Source organism: Prionailurus viverrinus, chromosome D4 (assembly GCF_022837055.1).
Source record: "Prionailurus viverrinus isolate Anna chromosome D4, UM_Priviv_1.0, whole genome shotgun sequence".
NCBI classification, from domain to species: domain Eukaryota; kingdom Metazoa; phylum Chordata; class Mammalia; order Carnivora; family Felidae; genus Prionailurus; species Prionailurus viverrinus.
This window is the reverse complement of record NC_062573.1, coordinates 91,674,198-91,695,527: the sequence shown is the minus strand read 5'-3', so window position 1 is coordinate 91,695,527 and position 21,330 is coordinate 91,674,198. Positions and strand designations below refer to the sequence as shown.

General features: G+C 59.9%; 1 long non-coding RNA gene across 1 annotated transcript; it reads right to left on the bottom strand.

The window, feature by feature from the left end:
* Positions 1 to 5,179: 5,179 nt before the first annotated feature.
* On the bottom strand, positions 5,180 to 7,108 carry LOC125150072 (uncharacterized). Its single transcript, XR_007146156.1, has 3 exons — positions 6,901 to 7,108; positions 6,215 to 6,341; positions 5,180 to 5,483 (listed from the first exon to the last, which is right to left on the bottom strand). It is a non-coding gene; the product is annotated as an uncharacterized LOC125150072 (long non-coding RNA).
* Positions 7,109 to 21,330: the final 14,222 nt, after the last annotated feature.

Sequence of the window (21,330 nt, the reverse complement as noted above, 5' to 3'; positions counted from 1 at the left end):
CCGTGCCGTGAGGCTGCAGGGAGACAGAACCTGTCCCCACGGCGGGGAGGAGGGCACATCAGGCAGGGTCACTCACCTGATGATGCTCAAGGAGGCTTTTAGTAAAGGGGCTTTGATGGAGAAGTGGGCCAGTGAGGAAAGGAAGCCACAAGGGGAGGTGCAGTGAGCAGGTGCTGTTCCCTCGCCCTGGCCTGAGGGGGTGAGGCCCTAGGAGAAGGGGGTCAGAGGAGAGGGTACATGGCCCAGGGAGACCCAGCCCCGCCTGACGTGGTCCTAAAGCGGGGGAGCCAGGGACATGGAGACCCCTGCCCCACTCCCCTTCCGGGCCACGCCTGTTGGGAAGCTGGAGGGCACAGAGGCCCGAGGCAGACGTCCACCCACGTCTTACACACGGCCTTGTCACCCCTCTCGAGAGCCACATGCTGCCACCTGTGTGGCGGGGTCCTCAGACCCGGGTTTCAGGGGAAGGAAACCACAGTCGGCCCCAGCAAGTCTGGACGAGTCTCCCAGTGGAGGGACGGCTCACAAACACGTGAGTCTCAAAAAGTCCCCTATGGGGAAGCAAGCCACTGTTCTGTTTGTCCCGCGGTGACGTGACTACCCCCAAGCTTCTCATCAAGACGAAACAGAGCAAAAGCAAAGGAAAATGGTGCAGTGGGAGAGGCCAGGCCAGCGCTGGGAAGGGCGAGACCCCTTGTGTGGGATTATGGGTTTACAGCAGGGACAGTGGCTCCCCATACAGGAGCCACCAAGCACCCTGGGCTGTGGGGAAGGGGGTACGGGTGGGGGGGGGGGGTGGGGGACCACCAACACCGAGGGCTCATACCTCCAGACAAGGCTGACCCTGTTTCAGGGTGACGGGGGCCAACGACAGGACCGGGGATGGGGGTGGGGCGGGTTAGTGGCTGGTCCTCCCCTCCCTGCCGCGTGTCCTACAGCAGAGGAGACGAGTGGCAGAGTGGCAGGCCTGGGCTGGGAGCACGCGTCCGTGGGCCCTGGTTTGGGGGCGCGTGCAAACGCTCCCCCCGACGTGCTCCCCACAGCCTCGCCAGCCAGACTGCTGCCAAGGGAAAGGCAGAGAACGCAAAGTCCTCTCCAAAGCCCAGGGGAGGAGGGACGGCCTCCCGGGCAGGGCTGTGGGGTCCACGGGGCGGTCAGTGGGCGGCTGCCACAGGCAGGGGTCACTGGTAAATGCCGGCCCCGCTCCAGACTCCATCGGAAGTAGGGAGCCTGTCTCCCCAAGGCCCCAGCCGCCCAGGATGGGGGAAGCCAGTGGGACTGGGGCTCCCAAGGCCAGCACCCAGGCCCCAGGCCAGAGGTTTCGGCCCTTGCTGCCAGCCTCGCCCAGGCAAGCCGAGGGTCATCCCACCCTCATCCTGGGGTATAAGCAGATCTGGGTGGCTCGGAACCACACGTGGGGAAACTGAGGCTCAGCCGTATTCGCTCACCCGGTGAGCAGGGCCAGGATGGAGCCCAGTTCTGCCCACCTCCAAGCCCTCGTCTCTCCACTGCTCTGCCCGCGCCAGATCCACATCCCCAGGTCCAAACTCTGGACCAGCCCCAACTGCGGGCCGAATCCCGGGCACGTGGAGGAGACAACAGCAGACCCATTGGGACGTCGGTCCTGAGAGAGAAAGGCTGGGCCTGTCCTACGCACCCCTGCGTCCCAGCACCCATCGCTACTGCATACAGTAGGCGCTCAATAAGTGAGGCCAACTCACTCGGCCTCCAGGTGCTCACATGGAGTTAAGCGATTACAGAGAAGGCGAGGTTAGACTTTTGACCGAAGAGTCGTGTGAGCACAGAAGACATAAGGGCTTTGGCCCCCCTGGGGTCCTGGAGGCTGCCCCACTTGAGCCTGGGCCTTGTGGGGTGCGTAGGAGTTCGCCAGATGGTGCCGGGCAGAAGGGGCGTCTCGGGCAGAGACCAGCGTGTGCAAAGGCCGGGAGGATGAGAGCTCGGGCGCAGACAGTGCCAGAGCTGGCTAGGCTGACAGCCTGCGGAAGGAGGGCGGGCCGGGCTGGCTCTGGTGGCCAAGCTTGTACCCCATCCAGGGGACAGTCTGGCCACTCCTGCAGCAGAGGGGCTCCGGGCGAGTGGTGGGGTGGGCTCGGGGATCTTGTGGTGGTCCACGCGTGCCCAGGGCTGATGGGGTCCGACAGGCTCTGCCCTTTCTTCCCGGCAGGCCCTGTGGGGACCGGCTCTTTGGCACGAGTCACCCCCGAGTCACTCATTAACTCTGCAGCCAGGCCGGTCACTTGCACTTCATTGCCTCAGTTTCCTTGTCGGTCCCACAGGAGAAATCGCGTGGCCAGTGGTCTCCAGTGGGGCACGAGGAGCAGAGGGAGGCCGGGCCTCTGGCCGCCCCTCGTCCGGGGGAGAGGGGGCGAGAAATCCAGGAGCAGCACAGAGCCTCGGGCTAATGCCTTCCCACTGAGGCTGGTGCCGGGGGACAGTGGAGAGCGGAAGGGACAAATGTCTGCCCGCATGGCTCTTCTATCCCAGAGCAGAGACGCAGAGGATGTGGGAGCCAACAGGGGAGACGGTGCCCGAGACTCAGGACCATGGAGCCCCTGCACAGGTGCTGGGAAGAGAGGGACAGCATGGGGGAGCCCGAGGCTGACGGTCGTCCCCCGTGCTTCCTCGGGGGGCTACGAAAGTGCCATGGCGTCTCCGGGTCGTGTTACCGCAGGGGCAGCAGCGGTCATCTGCTGGAGCGCAGACCCCAGCCGAGGCTCTTGAGCCACCTCGGGCCGCCAGACGTGTGCGTGTGGAGGGGTGCAGCAGCAAGGCCTCGGCATCCCACACCCCACCCCTGCGCCCTTCGACCTTGGGGCACTGTTCCCGTCCTTGGTCTGCCCCGCTCATCCTGCCTCCCCACACCTGACCCTACGGTTCCCTTCCTTCCCCTCCTCCCACACCCTCCCTCCTCCTGGCCCCCAATCCAAACCTGCCACCGTCAGCCAGGGCGTCAGGAGAGCCACGTGACGATCAGCACGCCACGGATGTCGGCCACGGGGAGTGCGGTCCTGGATCCAGCCCCACCGGGCCCAGGGAGCCCTGTCTCATCCGGCTCTGAACCCTCACCCGGTCCGAGCTCCCCGACAGCGGGGCCTTTCTGCACCCACAGTGCGCGGCACGTGAGTGAATGCATGAGTGCAGGCACGCGCAGCCCAAGCTGGCCGGGAAAGAGGAGGTGAGGTCACGAGAGCTTGTCGGGATGAACCGTGATTCACCGGAGGGGCCCCAAGGGACCCTTGACTGCTCCCCAGCGCCTCGCTCGGCATCACCTCGTCCCCGCCCATCATCCTCGAAGATTGCTGAAGAGTGAGCACATCAAGCTTGCTGTCACAACGTTGTAGAATGTTGCAGTAACTGAAAACCACCGGTGATTTCTGTTCAAACAGACAAGGCTGTCTTTTCAAACCAGGGCAATGGAAACACCGCCGTGTGCGCCCAAGCACCCCCCGGCACCCCCACCCACCCCGCGCCCGGCCCTCTGCACATCGGTCGTCTCATTCTCTCACTCCTGCTCTCCCCTCCACGCTCTGATGCCTGGTTCTGCTCCTGGTCACGTCCCAAAGACACCCAACCCAAAGCCCTTGATCTAGAACGCGAGTGTATTCTGCCCAGCCAACATCACAAAATAATCGCAATGTCATGGCCTGGGTCATCTCTCAAAAAAAAAAAAAAAAAACAAACAAACCTATTCTCCAAATGGGCTTGACCTGGATGGATGTTTTGGAATTGGGTAGACACAGGTTCAGTGACATAAGTGGGCCCGCCACAGAGCCCGTTCAGTCAGTGGAAGAACCCCTCAGGAGCGCAGGCCAGGAAAAGAAAACGCTCCAAAGACCAAACTAAGGTTAATTTAGTAACTGCCCGAAGCCCCCGGCAATTTCCATAAGTACCCGCTGGAGGAAACAGCGGCCCCTTTCGGTCATTTGCCCCAGTGCCCATTTGGGGAAAGAACTTGGAAGGCTCAACATGGGGCCCCCTCTGGTGGCCCGAGATACACCGGGCAGCTGAAACGGGGGCCGGGCAGTGGGGTGCCCACCCCAAGCTGCCATCGGCCCCCCCTTCTAAGACTCCAGAGACTTCCGAGGCTGGACGGGTCCCCCCCGCCGGGGGCCAGCTCGGCCAGCTCGACTCCGCAGTTAGTGAACGGCCAGCTGCTGCTTGGACACGTCTGGAGACGGGGAGCTCACTGCCTCTTGAGGGTTCCCAGAAAGGGAATTGGCCGAATCCTCACTCCTGGAGCGCTTGGCTCCCCTCCCTCTCAGCTGGATGAGACTCAGGTGAGAAGCCGCGGCTGGGCGCATATCCTCTGCCTCCCAGGACGTAATTCACTCCATCTGGATGGTTATGTGACCGTCTTGGGTGCGGGGCCGTGGTCAGAGGGTCGAGGCCCCTGCAGTCACCCGCGTAATTAGTTCCTATACGTCGAGTCAGTGACTGCGTAGAGAGAAACGGGCAGTGGTCATCACGGCCCCTCCCCTGCAAGCTATCCGCCCTGCCCCCGGAGAAACAAATGGGTAGGAAGGTCGTGTCTTGACAGCATGGGGCTGATCTGACAAAAGCTCCATTTGCCCTCAGTGGGAAATGAACCCTCATAAACTGCCACCTATGTTCCAATGTGTTGGGGCTTTTGCAACCAACTCGGCCATCTGTTGGATCTGAGTTAGAGCCACGAAGCTCGGTGCCGGGAGAGAGATGCTAGTGATGGGGACATAGTAGCCGCCATAAACTGAAGTTGCTGTGCAACCGAAAGCATATGGAAGAGGAAGGAGCGACAGTGAGGTGGCACTGAGCCGTGCCTCCCGCCCCCAGGACCACTTCTGGCCAAACTGACAGAACCATGTGTAGCTCAAATGGGTTGTTTTTTTTTTTTTTTTTTTTTTTTTGCCTGCATGCACGCGTCAGGAGAATTTGCCATTTAAGCGAACCTGATGGTGGGTTGTTTCTATAAAGTCAGACCAGTGGCTCCTCACGCCACCCCCCTCCATTTTTATTTTTGGAGAAAGGGTTGTTGCTTAAAACCAGGTCATGGTTTTAAGAGCGAGTTTGGTGGGGACCATCGAGCATCAACATCCGAGTGAAATCTGCTCACTGCAGCCACCTTCTCGCGGCCCGTGCGACCGTCGGTAAGTCGCTTCGCGCCTCTCCCACCACCGACAACGCGTGAGTAAGAAGCGTGTCTACTTTATACGTTGCGGGGAGCATTCAGTCGTGGATGAAGCAAAACAGGCTCGGAGCGCCTCATCACAGGCCCCGGGAGCCCACCTCTGCAGAGCTTGGGAAGGAAACCCCTGCTTCACGAGGTCAGCAGCTCCGGACCCACAGCTGGGAAATTCTGCCGAGTGTGAATGAAGAGAAGGCGGGGGGCAGGAGTGGCAGGGCATTGGAGCCGGCTGGTGAAGACAGTTTGGCAGTGATGCTCCTTTTAAAATTCTTGGCACATGTTTGCCGAGATCTAAGCAATCCTGAAATTAAAAAAAAAGAAAAAGAAAAAAAAGGTGGCTCAGTTGTCTAATGGGGATTTTGATGGAAAATGTCGATTTAAAGGATTCCTAGGCTGACTCCTCAGGCACTGATTGGCTGGCCGGTATACATCTCTCTCTGTCTCTCTCCCCGCCCCCCCCCCCCATGTGGAATTTCTATTAATGTTTCCATATTTTTTCCTAAGTTGGGAGCACATCGAAAATCTGGGAGGAGGGTATGAGGAGCATGTGTTCGAGATTCAGTCTAAGCCAGCTCCGGTCTGCTGCTCTTAAGTCTCCAATCTTCACCTGCAAAGTCATCTCAATGGATTGTTGAGAAGATTTCAATGAGACAATGTGGGCAACGTGTGTAGCCTTGTGTCGGGGACGTACTGAGCACATAGTGAGTGATGTTTACCATGAAGTCAGTGCCTGGTGGAAGCAGGTACTGTGCACAGTTAATTAATGAATCAAGCACCGCCCCTGATCCCTTAGGAAGCGAGGAGGGTGATGTTCAATTATCCTGCTCGGAAGGGACGGAGATATTCGACATTCACGGGGCAGGCACCAGCTCTTTCCATTAGTTAAGAGGAATGAGGTAAGGAAACTCTCCAGGGTCAAAGTGGCTTGAACAGTTTGGGGAAATTGGGCAGTGACCCGACCTAGGGAACCTGACAGGGCGAGGCAGGAGGCTGGACATCTGGAGCCTGTCTATCTGGCTTGTAAATACTCACCCTCTCGGTCCTGTGGGGTGGTTCTGAGCCCGGCGCTTATCTCTGTCTCCTCAGCCCATCTGTAAGGCGGGAGTGGACTCCAAGCAGGTCCTTTCACGCCCTCCATGTGTCCCCAGTATTCCCGTCTCTAGAACAGGAGTGAAGTAACAGGTTTTCCCTACCAAGATATAGAGTCTTTTAAAGAACTTAAGAGTTGGAAAAGCAAACGGTCGTATTACGTTTTCAATGAGCCAGGCACGGTTCTTAGTGCCTTACATATTCTTTAGTAATATTTAGTTTCAGGCCTCTCTCTCGGCTCGGGGTCCCCGTGGCTTCGGCCTCGTCTTGAGTGTCTCTCTGCAGGGACAGAGGTCACTCGCTGCCTCTGGGAGCACTCCCTTCAGGTGGAGGGACCTCATGCCAGGAAGGAAGCAGCCCAGTCTGTCCTGCTTCAGCGTGCAGCCATTGGTCCCAAATCTGTGCTTTGTGGTCCCAAAGCAGGAGTCTGCTCCCTTCCTCTGTGGATGCCCTGAGAGATCCAAGGGCAGCCACCAGGCCCCAGAGCAGGACAGGCACCGCCCTTTCTCCCTAGCTTGGCGGTTGCCCACCATGAGAATGGAAACAAACCATGAAAAAGGCCAGAGTTTCCTGAGCCCCCACTGTGTGCCAGGCCCCTGGACCTGGTTGAACTGCATTCTCAGACCAACCTTGCAGGCACTGCTATGGCGCCTTTCACAGGTGAGAGCCAGAGAGACTCCCCGAGTCAGGAACTTGCCCCAAGGTCGCACTGTTGACAAGCAGCAGCAGCTTCAGCCCGACTCCCAATTCCAGAAAGCAGGCGCAGAGCCACGGGAGCCCCGCGGGGCGGCGGGCGGGGGCGGGAGGTCCCGCGGCCTGGGCCCGTAGCGGACGAGCGGTCAGCACCAGGGACAGCTCCCAAACCGCTCCCCGCAGCCCCCGACGGCGGCGCGCGCGGGGCCGGCGGCGCGCTCCCCGCCGGCTCGTGCGCGCGCCCTCCCGCCAGCGCGCGCCCCGCGCCTGGGACTGGGCTGGAACCGCGCGTGCCGCTCGCTGGGAGGCAGCCTGCGCGTCCGGAGCCGTGGCCGCAGCCGGAGCTGGCAGGGGGCTCCCGCCCGGGCACGCAGTCGCCTCCCGCGGGCCTCCGGGCCTCCCCAGCGCCCGCCTCGCCCGCCCGGCCCCAGCAGGCGCCGCAGCCGTGGCCTGGGCAGGAGCGGCCGCCGCTAGCTGCGCCCTGCCCGGGACGGACGCCGGACCGCCCCGTCACGTGCGCCCAAGTCCTCGGCCGGCCGGGGGCAGCGCCGTTCCCATGGTTCAAGGTAAGGGCGGAGCGGGCCGAGCGGGCCGAGCGGTCGCGGGGCGAGGGGGCCTTGGCCGCCGGGGACGCAGGCAGGGAAGCCCCGGCTGAGTGCCCACGAAGGCTGGGGCGCCCGCTGCAGCCTGCTGGGCAGTATGGAGCCAGGTCCCTGCCCCACGCAGCTGCCGGGCCACACCACCGTCCCATCTCCATCTGCCCTGGACGTGCGCCCCTGGGGAGGAGGCTGTGGACTGTGAATGGAGACCCAGGTGGGCAGCGAGGCAGGGAGGGAGGTGGGGACCCACGGTGCCAAGGGACGCCTGGTCTCTCTCTTGGCCTGGGCATGAAGGAAATCGGGGAGAGAAAGTTTCCGAGAGGAGCCTGGCCTCTGTTCTCTGTGGTGCCAGGAGCCGAGACCGTTCAGTGAGACTTGCCTTGGACCAGACACCGTGCGTGGCACCTGACCTGTGTAATCATTCATCCAATTCACCCAATACCCATCGGAGAGGGGCACTGGCTCTATTTGACAGAGGAGGAAACTGAGGCTCAGGGAAGTTTGGTCGCTTGTCCAAGGTCACACAGCCAGTAAGTGGTGGTGCTGACCTCAGTCACGGCCACCGGCCTCAGTCACGGCCACCGGCCGCACGCCCACCCACCTTTGTCTGTTTGAAATCTCAGCTTAAACGGGGGAGAGGAGCACTGGGCTGGCCTTTGGGTTTTCCCAGCCAGGAATAAAAAGACTCCAAACACCAAAACTCCAGGAGAGACTGCCTGCCCACCCTCCCAGCTCTGCCACGTCATCCCACCCAGTGTCCTGTGCTCCCAAGGCCGAGGGCCATGTGGGCACTAAGAGCCCTGCCAGTGTGCATCTCAGCCCCAACACTCTGTGACGACAGTCTCAAGGGTCAAATTCATTGACCCTTCTTGAAGATAAGAGGGTGTCCCAGGGGCCTTAGCCCCAGCCGGCCCTCCTTTCACGTTCCTCGGGAAGCTGGAGCTCAGGAGAGCCAGAGGGGACGACCTGCCAGCCTTTCCCTGGCACTCCCCTCTGCTCAGGCCAGGCCAGGCTCCTGGGGCGGGAAGGGGCGGGGGAGGCTTCCAGGTGCGGTGAGGACTTCCAACCCCCGAAGGTTTGCGCTCGCTAGGACAGCATCCAGCCGCCTCTGCCAGTGGCACTGACGATGGAGCCGAAACGACCAGAGACATCTTCTTACCTAAGCAGGTGGCACCGGTGCTTCCTGGGCCGAGGGGAGGGACTGACTTTAATTCTTTGTGCACTGACCGTAAGCTTTCGGAAGAGCTGGGGTGCTGGGAACTCGGGACAAGTCCATCTCGCTCCTGAGGCTGGGGCTCAGGCAAGCTGGGGTTTTGTTCCCGTTTTCATCTGGTGCGGCTGTTGGGCACCTGCGTGACGGGGTGAAAAAAAACCAGGGTGAGCCTTGTGCCCTGGATCCTCCTGACTTCTGGTCTCCCTGCCACCTGAACTTCCAGAGGGGCTGACTGGTCCCGATTCCCTTGGAAAGCTTGGAACTGGTCTCCTGAAGTGTTTGGGGGTGTCTGGGAAGGACCCACAGGCTCTCCCGGCCTCAGTGCCTTCGGGGTGCATGGGGACAGACGTGGGGAGCTCTGGGGACCATCGCCTGGTCTTTCTGGAGCTCTCTGGCACTCTCTGCTGAGAGCGCTGGCTATGGAAATGTTCCAGCTTTTCCACCCTAGCCTCTCCAGGGGAAGAGGGGAGGGCGTCCACCACAGAGCCCTTCCCAGCCTCTGAGGCCTCGAGCTCCCAGACGCGCATTGCTTACACCAGCACAATCGTCAAACAGGAGTAAGGGCGCTCGGGGAAAGGTGGGCACGGCTCGTGGAGCCAAGACTCATCTGCCCAGTTGTGTCCACCTTTCGGGGTGACCTTGGGCAAGTGATCTTGCCTCTCCAGACCTCAGTCTCTCATCTGTGAGATGATGGGGTGGCTCATGCCATGCCCCTGATGGGCCATGACCACTCTGCTCATCGAGGCCCCAAAGTGAGCGTGTGAGGCTGGGAGGAGCTGCAGTATTGAGGGAGCACAGAGGAATTTTGAAATTTCGGGGCAAATCTGAACCCAAGCCCCCCCACTCAAGTGATCGGCCCAGCCTCGCATGTTTGGGGGCCGGCTCTAAATCGCTGACTCCCGGTGCCGGTTCTGGGTGAGCCATATGGCCCGGCCGGCCCGGAGGCTACACGGCAGGGACCCAGTCCCGCAGAGAGGCCCCTGGGCTCCACAGATCCGCTCCGCAGAGCGATGGCCTCGACATCCAGCGAGGCATAATTGCAGCACTCAGAAGGGGTGAGGGAGCAGGCAGGGCTGCGGGGGGAGAGTCATTACATCTCTGTAAATTGCATCTGAGTTCGGGCAGGAGGCAAGTCACGGTGGCAAAAGAGCCCCGCTCCCGTCCTCCCGGCAGCTCCTGGCCCGGCCACTCTCTGCAAAGTAGCCAGTCTGCGTCTGTACATCAGTAAGAGGCAGCTTATGTGGCAGAGAGCGCGGATCCTGGGCGACCGTGGGCAAATCGGTCAGCCTCCTCGTGTGCAAAACTGAGGGCGCTCCTGCCTTCCCCGCCAGCACAGGGCGGCAGCTGTGAATCTGGGCTCCCCACCCCCCGAGGCAGGGGATGCCCCCAGGCTCAGCCCGGGGTCTGCTCCACGGAGACCAGCACGACCGGGGCTTCTCAGCCTGGCTTTGTTCTCCCCCTGGTACTGGCTTTCCTTGCGGCGTCTCGGTCCCTTCGGATTTGCTCCAAAGGGGGTTTGACAAGCCCGGCGTCTTCAGCGTCTGCCAGCTCCTGTCCTTCCATTGCCGCGTGGAGAGGCTCCTGGTGCGGGCACTCTTGTTTCTGTTTGCAAAGCTCTTTGTTCCCTTTGGAATCAGGTCCCCTCCCTAAGCAGGCTCGAGCTGACTGGCAAGCCCTCCCCCAGGCTTGGCCCAGCCCCACCCCCGGCTGGGGGCCCTCTGAGGGTGGAAAGCGCTGCAGGAAGAATTCTAGGGGGACTGACCACCTTGCCCCGGGTCTGAGTCAAGCCTGCTGCTTCCCGGCTGTGGGATCTTCTGGGCTGTGGCCCGCCAGGCGAGGCTTGTAAGCCCTGCTTCCGGGGGTGGGTTTCTCCAGAGATCCCCAGAAACCACAGACGTCGGGAGCCTGGGAGGGACACGGCCAGATGTAGCCTTTAGAGAATGTTCTCGGGCTGCGGCACGACGGGCTACGTGGAGAGGGTGAGGCTGGAGGCAGGAAGGCTCTGGAGGAGGCCACTGCGTCCAGCCTAAAGGGAAATGATGGAGGCCTGGACCAGGGGAGTGAGAAGTGGGCAGAAATGACCATCCCTCGGAGGGAGGGGCGAGGAGACAGTGTGCTGGGTGGTGGGAGAGGCCCGGGACTGAACACCTACCTGTCACAGGGCTCTGCTCTACACGGGACCGGGCCGGAGACCCGGGCGTGGCCGGACAGGCAGGATGGGCCGCGCCTAAGTGGTGAGGAGGCAGCCCCGGGGGCCTCGAGGAAGACTTTTCTGTCCAGCAGCAGCATGGCGTCACAGCCTGGCTCCATGTTACCGCCTGTCCCCTGCACACGGTCCCCGCCCATCTCGAGGGGTTCCCACGGGACTGGGCCCCGCCTTGGTCTAGCCAGCCACCTGTACCCCCGTGCTCGGCTTTCCCAGGTGGCAGAGGCGGGAGAAGCCTGGGCCAGCCGAGAGGCCCACGTGGAGGCTGGCCAGGGGCCTGGGTGGTGACCCTACAGCAAGCCGGGCTGCGGGGGCTGCCGCCTCGTTCGCCCCGTTCCCTGGTGGTGTGGTCGAGTGGAGGAGAGCGTGGCCGTCGGGGCTGACCAGAGCCGTGTTTCTGTCCATGCTGAGTGTCCCTAGTGAGGTGACTTGGCCTCTCTGGGCCTTGGGTTGCTCGGTGACAATGTTAACATCCACCTCGAAGGATGTGCTAGGTTGCGTCTCAGCTGGCTGACCGGGGAGGGGGTTGCGGGCACTGTTCAGCGCTAACTGTAACCTCTCTTCCAGGGCAGGTCCACCCCCCGGGGCAGCCCCCGTGGGTGCTCGTTTCCTGGCTCAGCCACAGAGTGGGCTCAGGGCAGACTGGCCTGGGGGCCACCCTGGCTCCCTGACCGTCACCTGCATCTGGGTTCTTCCCGACCTGGTCCACAGTTTCCGCATGCCACAGCAGTGGCAGAGGTGACCCTTGGGGCACTCCCGGGCTGGCCCTGGCCAGTGGGGCCCTCTGGCGGCCGGGATCCCTGGGGAACAACAGTCCTCCCTCCTTTATTATTATTATTATTTCTTATTACTTATCGTCATCTGCTGTACTTGGTCGTGCACCCCGTCCAAACTTGCACTTGGAACTGTACTCCCCGGGGTGGGTGCCAGCAGCCTCGAGTCCCTGGGGACTTGCTGGGAGCACAGATCCTCAGACCCCCTCCAGACCTCCTGGTCTAACAGGCTCCCCGGGCGATCCCTGTGCTCAGTGAAGTTGGAGACACGCTGTTCCAGAAAACATTCTGTGCACAAAAACAGCAGCGGAAAGCCATCGCAGGTGACTGTCTCCTGCAGGCTTACGTATTTAGCTAAGATATGTTAAATTTTAATACGCTAAAGGGATTTTGAAATGAAATAAATTGGTGCTGGCTGTAAAAGGCAAGTCAAGCCATCCCTTTGCTTGCTTGTTTGTTTTTCACAAAATATAAGCCCGGGGCTTCCCCGCTGCGACCCACCCCCAGGCCGGGCCCCCGGGGATCCATCACCCAGGGGCTCCTTGGCCTGTGTTCCTCCCTGTTCTTTTGTCGGCAGATCTGGACCCTCTCCCCGCATCAGCACCCGTTTTCTCGTGTTTACCTGGCCCCGTGTTAGTGAGCAGGCGTGTGGGTCATCCTGGGTTTTGCGTTGTGCTGCGTAGTTTTATTGATTCATTTGCTGGTGTGATCCCAGCAGGGAAGGATCTCGGTGGGGGGGGGGGGACTTCAGGGGGGGAGTGCACACTTGTGACTAGAATGAGAGAGCTGGGCAAAGCACCTCCCGATGGATTGTGACACGGATGTGAGGCAGCAGGCATCCCGGATTCAGAGGAAGATACCCCATGGGTCAGAGCAGTCTGGGAGGGCTTCCTGGAGGTGGAACTTGAGCTAAGCCCGGAAGGAGTATGGAGTGGGGAGGAGCAAGCGTGCCGGGGGAGACGGGGCATTTCTACCATCCCTGGGACGCAAGACGCCTCTCTGTTGACTTTGGTAATCAGTGACTCACAGAAGATACCCCGACCGTGTCCAGTAGTCCGTGCCCTATAAGGGTGGGGGGAACCAGCTGGCCACTTTCTGGTGGTCCCATTGGCCTGGAGCCTCAAATCTGTTGTGACTGAGGTCGGCATTCATGCTCTGGTCTCTCTGCCAGGCTCAAAAAGGCTCCCCGCCGCCCCAGTAAGACACGCGAGGGACCCGCGGCCCAGCCCCCGCCACGGCCCCACGGCCCTGCCTCAACTCCAGGGTGCCAGCCGGCTCTGGCTTTGTGCTTCCTGCCAGCACATCCCCCTAGCGCTGGCTCAGGTTATTTTGGCCAGGCTGCTCGGAGCACAGGAGCGTGTGTCCCAGGGCGTAGGAGGAGGCTGGGACGCATCATTAGTGTGTCCCTGACACTTGTCAGAGGCCTTGCCTCGCGGTGTTGGAATGTCACATTTACTCCCTGTTTTCCCAGTTCCTCCACTTGCTGTTGGCAAATGCACTGACTCGATACCTTCGGGAACCTTCCTACAGCAAAGATGCTCATTGTTCAGATTCCAAGGCAAGCGCCTAGTCCAGAAGCCCTTTCTCTCTGCAGGGCGTCTGCCCCCCGCTGCTCCCAGAAGCCGGCAGACCCAGCTGGCTTAGGGAAGGACCCACATGTCTCTTGCTGGCAGGGTCTCCCCTCGAAACATTGCGAAACCAGCAATGGCTTTTGAAAGGGCTGATTCCAGGATATGATGATCCAATTTTGGTTCAAAGGAGGACAGGGGGGGAAAAAAAAGTCGAATATTTCGCAGAAAAAAACAGCAACTTCTTTGTAACATCGTCAAATTGCGAACTTCTGGTATTTACCTGTGCTTAGAGTTTTTGTTTGGTTAAAACACTCATTATGCAGAAGGCTCCTGGCTCAGTGCGAACCCATTTACAAAATTAAAAATATAGGCAACTTTAATTTTACCTTCATGGAACTTCCCACACGAGAGTTCCCTCTAATTACTAAACAGATTTCTGCTTCAAAAGGACAATTTTTGTTTTGCGATGCAGCGTCCTGAGTAATTACTTTTGTGGTAGGTTTTATTGCCGCTGGGCTGTGATGTGTTTCGGTGTCCACCCTTTTCTCTCTGGGATCATCCCCACTGTTGAACGTGAGACCCGAGGGCAAGAGGGAGGCGTGGGAGCGAACGGGTAGGGGTCCAGCATGGCTGCAGAATCTGTGGGATGCTCTGAGCAGGCACAAGGGTTAGGACCCTGCGACTCTGCCCAGCTGCCAGCGCGGGCTCCTCCGGGCTGGTGAGCCCTCTCTGTGCCCTACGTTCCTGGTCCACAGAAATCAGATAGCTGTACCCCTCTCGCAGGGTGGTGGTGAGGGTTCTTCACCCCCGTGTAAGACCCCGGATGCCCGGTAGGAGCTCGACAGAGGGGCCTGGTGCTAGATTCTGGGGTCTCTGAGGGCCTGTTGAGTAGCACCTGTGATGGAACTTGGGTTCCCGGTCGTCTGTGCAGCTGGGGGTCGGAACCCTGCTTCGATCCCGTCCCAGCTGAAGACAGAGCGCGGACCCCGGCTGCAGCCTAGAAGGCCCTGCCTGCCACAGACCCTGCGAAGCCCCCGACCTCCTCACTGGCCTGTCCGCCCCCACTGGGCTCCCGCATGGTGGCTTACTTCCCGTTCTGGAACATGCCCAGAACCTTCCTTCTGGGGGGGGGGGGGCCGTCCCGCCTACTCCCCTCTCTGCCTGAAGACCAGATCTCATGGGCCACGGTGTGCTTCAGGAATGTGTCCCTGACCCCACGTCACCTCCCGGGAGGTTCAGCCCCATGACACCCCCTTGGGCCCACTGTGACACTGGCCCTTTGGGTCTTCCTGACTGGTCTCCGTCAGCACACAGGCTGGGGGGCCCCCTTGAGGAGCGCACCTGTGGATGCTGTCCACCAGTGCGCCCAGAACCAGGCACAGTGCCGGGCACATGGATGGGAGCACTTGGCAGACATTTACCGGACGGCTGGAAGCTTTTGTGCCATTCTGACGCCCCCACCTTGCCTGCCAGGGGCCGCCGTGGCTTCTCCCTGACCTCTCCCCGGACTGAGACACCCCATGTTTAGAGCCACAAATGACATCTATTTTCCCATCAGGGTCTCCCCTCCAAACACTCAGAACCTCCTCCGGGAGGAAGACTCAGAACGTTCCAGAAACGGGAAGTAAGCCAGCGTGGCCAGAGTGCAGCCAGTTGTGAGGCAGTTTGGGAGGTGAACAGGGTCTGCTCCGTGCGGCACCTGCTCCGTGCGGCACGTGCAGGAATTCTCAGCGTCGGGCGAGGTGGTTCCAGGGCTGGTGGGTCACCCAGGCCAGGCCTCAGCTCCCGGCCAGGCCTCCGGGTTTTTAAAAATCATTCAATCTGCAAGACGGGCCCTTTCAACAACACGCCTACACTCACTTAAAAATGGCTGAGCCCAGTTTTCCTAAAAAGGAAAGTTGATGTGAAACAAACCGCTTCGGGCAGGGTCTTTGCTGAAGCCTGGGCCACCAAGGACTGCTCAGGGCGGCAGAGTTGTCCCCAGAAGTTGACAACAGAGTCACGGCGGCCGCTGAGCTGGCAGAGCCTTGCGGAGAGCAGAGGTGCCAGACGGGACCAGGGCGAGCTTGTGCCCGTGCCCCGGGGCACTTGAGCCCGTGACACTATGTCAGAGGAACCAAGAAATGGGTGGGGGTGGGGGTGGGGTGGGGGTGGGGCCGGCCAGGTTGACAGCCGCCGTTTGTTGAGGCCTCTGCCCCCAGGATCCGTCCGTGCACCCAGGCAGGTGGGGCCGCCTCGGGCTCCCCGAGGCTTGTACTTGGAGAGAACCTGGGGTGACCCCCGGGGAGAAGCGAACCCTGGAATGTGGCCCGGAGCCGAGGGGGTCCCACCCTCCCCCATCCCCTAAGGGTGTGTATCCCACCGCTCAGGCTGTCTTGGATGAACTGTGATTTCAAGGGGGAAAGTCCCTTTGTTCCTTGAGCCGGTGATTAGACGGGGTAACGTCCAAAGTCCCTTCCCGGTGTGCGGGGAGAAGCGGGGGACTCTTGTTCAGATATTCTGATTCTCTGAGACTCTGAGCCGCGTGGCTCTAAGTCCCTGGGAGTCCACCATTCTACCACCTTGTCTGGACCCTCCTCCCAGGCTCCAGTAGTGCCCTGGCCGTCCGCCCCGTCGTCCTGCCCTCTGGTTCCCCACCCAGCTCCAGACCCTGCCTGGAGCCCCAGGGCAGAAGGTGGGCCTGTCTCACATGAGCTGCACTGACCTTAGACCAAGGCAGGGATCCAGGGGGGCTCCCTGGTAGGTGCCAAGTCCCCTGGGGGCATCTGAACTCCAAGGGGAGTGCCCAGACAGATGGTGGCAGCTCACAGCCCAACCTCTCTCCCCCACCAGCTGCTGGACCGTCCAGCCAGTCCCTCTGGAACCTCCAGGTTGCTCAACTCACCTTTGCCTGGACTCACCTGCTGTTCCTTCACCATCAGCACCACATACACAGGCACACAGGCACACATGCAGATATAAATGCACATGCCACATACATGTATACACGCGCACACAGACACACATGTGGATATAAATACGCACGCTGCATACACTTATACATATATGGGTACGTATACATGCATATACACGCACATGGTGTGTACACACACATATACATACATGTAGATGCACACACACAAGGTTATTAAGAAATAGCAGAGGGGTGCCTGGGTGGCTCAGTCGGTGGGGCGTCCGACTTCGGCTCAGGTCATGATCTCGCGGTTCCTGAGTTCAAGCCCCGATTCGGGCTCTGTGCTGATGGCTCAGAGCCTGGAGCCTGTTTCAGATTCTGTGTCTCCCTCTCTCTCTCTGACCCTCCCCCGTTCATGCTCTGTCTCTCTCTGTCTCAAAAATAAATAAACATTAAAAAAAATTTTTTTTTAAAGAAATAGCAGAGAACTGCAGTTTAGGACAGGCGAGCTCCGGAAAAACCCTAAGTTTCCCTAATTCGATTCTTTGCTATTCCCAAATAAACCCACTTTGCTGGTGAAATAACTGGCTATTTTATTTTTAAGGTTAACAACACACGCACACACACACACACACACGTACAACACACACACATATACACACAGACATGCACACCTATGCATAGACACACGCATGACTACACAAACACATGCACATGCATACACACAAACACATGGGCGTGCACATGCACGCGCGTACATGCACACACATGGGCGTGCACATGTGCGCGCGCGCACACACCTGGACACGCACATGCACGTACGTGCGCACAAACATGGGCACGTGCACATGCAGGTGCATACGCACAAACACATGGGCGCGCGCACATGCACGCGCATACGGACACGTGGGCACACACATGCACGCGTGTACGCACAAACATATGGGCGTGCACACATGCACGCGCATACGCACACGTGGGCACACACATGCACGAGTGTACGCACAAACATATGGGCATGCACATGCACGCGCATATGCACACACATGGACACACATGCATGAGTGTACGCACAAACACATGGGCGCGCGCACATGCATGTGCATACGCACACGTGGCCACACACATGCACGTGTGTATGCACATATGGGCGCGCACACATGCACGCACATACGCACACGTGGGCACACACATGCACGCGTGTACGCACAAACACATGGGTGCGTGCACATGCACGCGCATACGCACACGTGGGCACACACATGCACGCGTGTACGCACAAACATATGGGCGTGCACATGCACGCGCGTATGCACACACACGGACACACATGCACGCACGTACGCACAAACACATGGGCGCGCGCACATGCACGCGCATACACATAAACATGTCGTGCACGCACATGCACACACACAGCTCTGGGGTGAGGAGGTACTGCCTGGATTCGTTAGGGCACGGCTGGCACCAGTCCCACCGGCTGCTCTGGGCCATCCTGGTCAGGGCGGGAATTGCAGGTAGCCTGAGGCCGTGACACGGGAAGGAGTCCTGGGTTGGACAGGTCAGGCAGCAGCCCAGTGGGTCACTTCTCCGACCTGCTTTCCTGGGTGACCTCGGTGCCCACCTGTGAATGAGCGTGAGGACTCTTGTCTTCCTCACTCACGGGGCCGCTCTCTGGGGAGACGCCGTCTGCACCTGAAAACTCAGACTGCAGGGAGCCGTCAGCATACAAGTGGTCTATTCTGAGTCGCCACTGAAACGGGTCCCCGGGGGCGCAGGGAGACAGCTGACATTTCTTGCGCACTTCCTCCCTCCCTCCGTCCCTCCCTCCAGTCCGGCGGCCAGGCGCCGGGGCCCCGGGCAGAAACTGTCCAAGTGCCCCAATCTGTTGGGTTAAGGAGAGCCCACCTCCTTACCTCCCCGCACGCAGCTTACAGCTGTAGCCATGGAAACTGCTGTAACCTTGTGAACAGCTAAAACATATGTATATATTTGGTTTGTTGTTTTTTACAACATCAAGCAGATTTCTTTTTTGCTTTTTACACTCCTGTGGGGATGGGCGAGGTCAATACGAGGCGCAAGGCGGTCATAACAGAAGGCGCCCCGCACCTCCCACCCCCTGAGCTCACTCTGCAGGGCTCGGGTCCAGGAAGTTGGGGTCCCCCGTGGGGAGAGCCCCCGAAGGGCCGCTGCTCCCTCCACCTGGGCCTCCCCCAAAACGAGCCAGATTCCACCCAACTCCCATAGAACAGAGTCCTTCCCACACGATTCCCCAACCCGTGCACAGATGGGGCCGCTGGAGACCCAAACCCAATGAGAAGGATCTTCCAGCGATAGAGCCAAGCAGTGTGCCCTGGTGAGGAGCCAAGCTGCGATCCTGCCCTCCAGGACTCTGTCGTCGAGAAGAGGAGACGATACTAATGCCACTCTCGCGTGAATTTCGGGAAGAGTTTTGCTGGATAGAAAATTCTAGGTTGGTGTTCCCCCTACTGTAAACCCGCCGCCAGCTGTCTCCTGGCGTTCACCGTTTCCACCACAGTCTGTGCGTGCCTCCGCTGTTCCTCACGTGCCTTTTCCTCTGTCTTCGATGTTCACCGTATCGCTGGTTTTGGACGATTTTATTAGAACGTTCCTCGGCACGGCTTCCCTCATGTTTCTTGGGTTTCCGGTTTGTGGAGGGTCTGGGATCCAAGTTTCCACCAACATTTCTTCTCATGAGTCACCTCTCTGCGCCCGCTTTCCTTTGGGGGCTCTGATCCTCCCCCCGGAGCCCTGCTTCCTCCATCGGGGGTTTGTCTCTTTGCTGTTACATTGGCTGTTTCTACCTGGGCCCCCAAACCCCCTTCTCCCGCAGCATCGACTCGGATGTTACTCCCACGTGGCGTATTTCTCACCTGAGAAATCTCTAATCTCTAGAAATTCGGTTCGGTTCTCTCTAACGTCGTCTGTGTTTCTGCTTCACGTGCCCAGTTTCTCCTCCCGCGTTCTGGCCACGGGGGCGACAGCTGTCTTACCGCTTTCGATGTCCTCACCTCCTAATTCTGTCATCTGTGCCGTTTCTGGGTTAGTTTCAACGGCCTGACTTCTCTCCCCGTTATGGATCGTATCGTTGGCTTCTTGGCAGGCCAGGTAACTTCCCAGCTGGTTGGGAGCCACACCCCTGTGCGGACTCGTGAGCTTTGTTCCGGGCTGTGGCTGTTACTTGGAAACGCTTCGATTCATTCAGCTCCAGCTTTTGGGCTTGTCGGGCAGGACCGGAGCAGCACCCAGTCCCAGCCCTTCTGAGCTCTGTGGCCAGTGCTCCGGGAGATACGACAGGTGGGAGCAGGGCCTCCCTCTGGACCCGCGGGAGCGCCGAGCAGCGTTCTCTAGAATCCTTTCCGATGGTTCTGTCTCAACCCAGGTAGACTTGACGCACATCCAACGGTGAGGGATGACGAATCTAGAAGGCATTTCGGGAGGGAGGGGGCATGGAATTGAAGCCGTGAGAAGACAAGCAGTAATGCTCCGTGAAGGCTGTTCGGGAGCAGACGGACCCTGCTGTGCAGCCTGGTCTCTGCCGACCCTGTGCCGCTTCCTCCTGCCTGCCGCTCCTGTGCTCCGGCTCCTGGAGCCCGCCTTGCTCTGCCTGCCCCTGGGCCTTTGCACTTGCTGTTTCAAAGGCGGAGACCCAGAGCAGAAACCAGGATGCAGTAGGAGCTTAATAAATATTTGCAGCTGAATTGTTGATAAATGATCGACGCCAAGCACAGAGTAGGGACAGGGAAGGCCACTAGATCCCAGAAGGGGTAGCTGTGTCCATGGCAGGAAGGGCTTACTCAAGGAGCCTGCTGACCAACAGCCAGGGGTTTCAATAAGCAGAACTGGAAGGGAGTTCAAGGCACGTGGAATGGCACCAGCAAAGGCTCAGAGGCAAGACCATGCATTTTGTGGTCGGGAAGCCCAGGGAACAAACCTCTCAGCCAGACTGACTTAAGAAGCATGGCGGCAATAGAAAATGCAGAGCTGAGGAAGAAAATCAGAGACCAGCTCGGAGGGCCAGGGACACGCAGATGTTTGGGGCCTAGACCAGGAGAGTCACGCTCAGGCCTGAGTTCCAGGGGGATTCTTGGCTGTAGTTGGGGGGGGGGGGAGGGGGCATCTGCAAAGGCGAACCATGGCTCCGAACCTGCAGACATGAGACACGGGTAGGAAAGCCAACACGGGGCAGTCTCCGTGCAGGGGCTCGCGTTGTTAAAAGATAATCAAAACGACACCTGTTGGCATACTCTTAGAAATGCCCCCCGGCCCCCCGGCCCCCCGGCCCCCACCTCGCCCCCGAGGTCCCCACTTATCTCTTCGGAAGCTCTCACTGAGCACCCTGGGCTGGGAGCCGAGATGGGCCGGGCCCCAGAGCCCACAGCCCAAGAGGAGAGAAGTCACAGGCTTCTGGACAGAAATACAAAGGAGAGGAGGTCAATGAGGGCTCCGTGGAGGCCACCAGCAACTCCAGACCACGGGCAGCATTTAAGGCTCTGGGTCAAGGGTGCACGTCTGGCCTGCCCGACAGCCCAGCTTCCTGAGGGCCAGGAGGAGGCAGGGGTAGCGGCCCCCACTCACTTCTGTGTCCTCGGTACAGCACAGTGTTTGGCAGGCTGCCCGCGCTCACGGTGCTTACGGCAGGGAGGAGAGAGGGAGGGGAGGAAGGAGGGAGGGGGAGAGGAAGGAGGAGGGAGGGGAGCTGGAGACAGGCGTTAACATCCTGTTTTAAAGGTGAGGGGACCGGGGCCCGTGGCCACCCTGACCGTAGGGAGGAGAGTTTGGATTCACACCCACGTCTTCCTGACTCCTAGGCTGAGCACGGCTGGGAGGGAAAGACCAGCGCCGACCGGCATGAGCCCAGGCTTCCTGGAGGAGGAGGCATCAGAGCCGGGCCTCGGGCGGCGGGAATCTGTCAGGGGCTGTGGCGGCGAGGGTCCCGTGGGAGAACAGATGTCATCGGCCATGGTGGCTCCAATGACGTGACGGAGGCGGCCGATCGGAGGCCGCTGAGCTCCTCAGGAGCTAATGGGCAGGACTGGAGGGACATCGGCTGCAGGGAGGGAAACAGCTGACGTGGGCGCCTCGTCTGG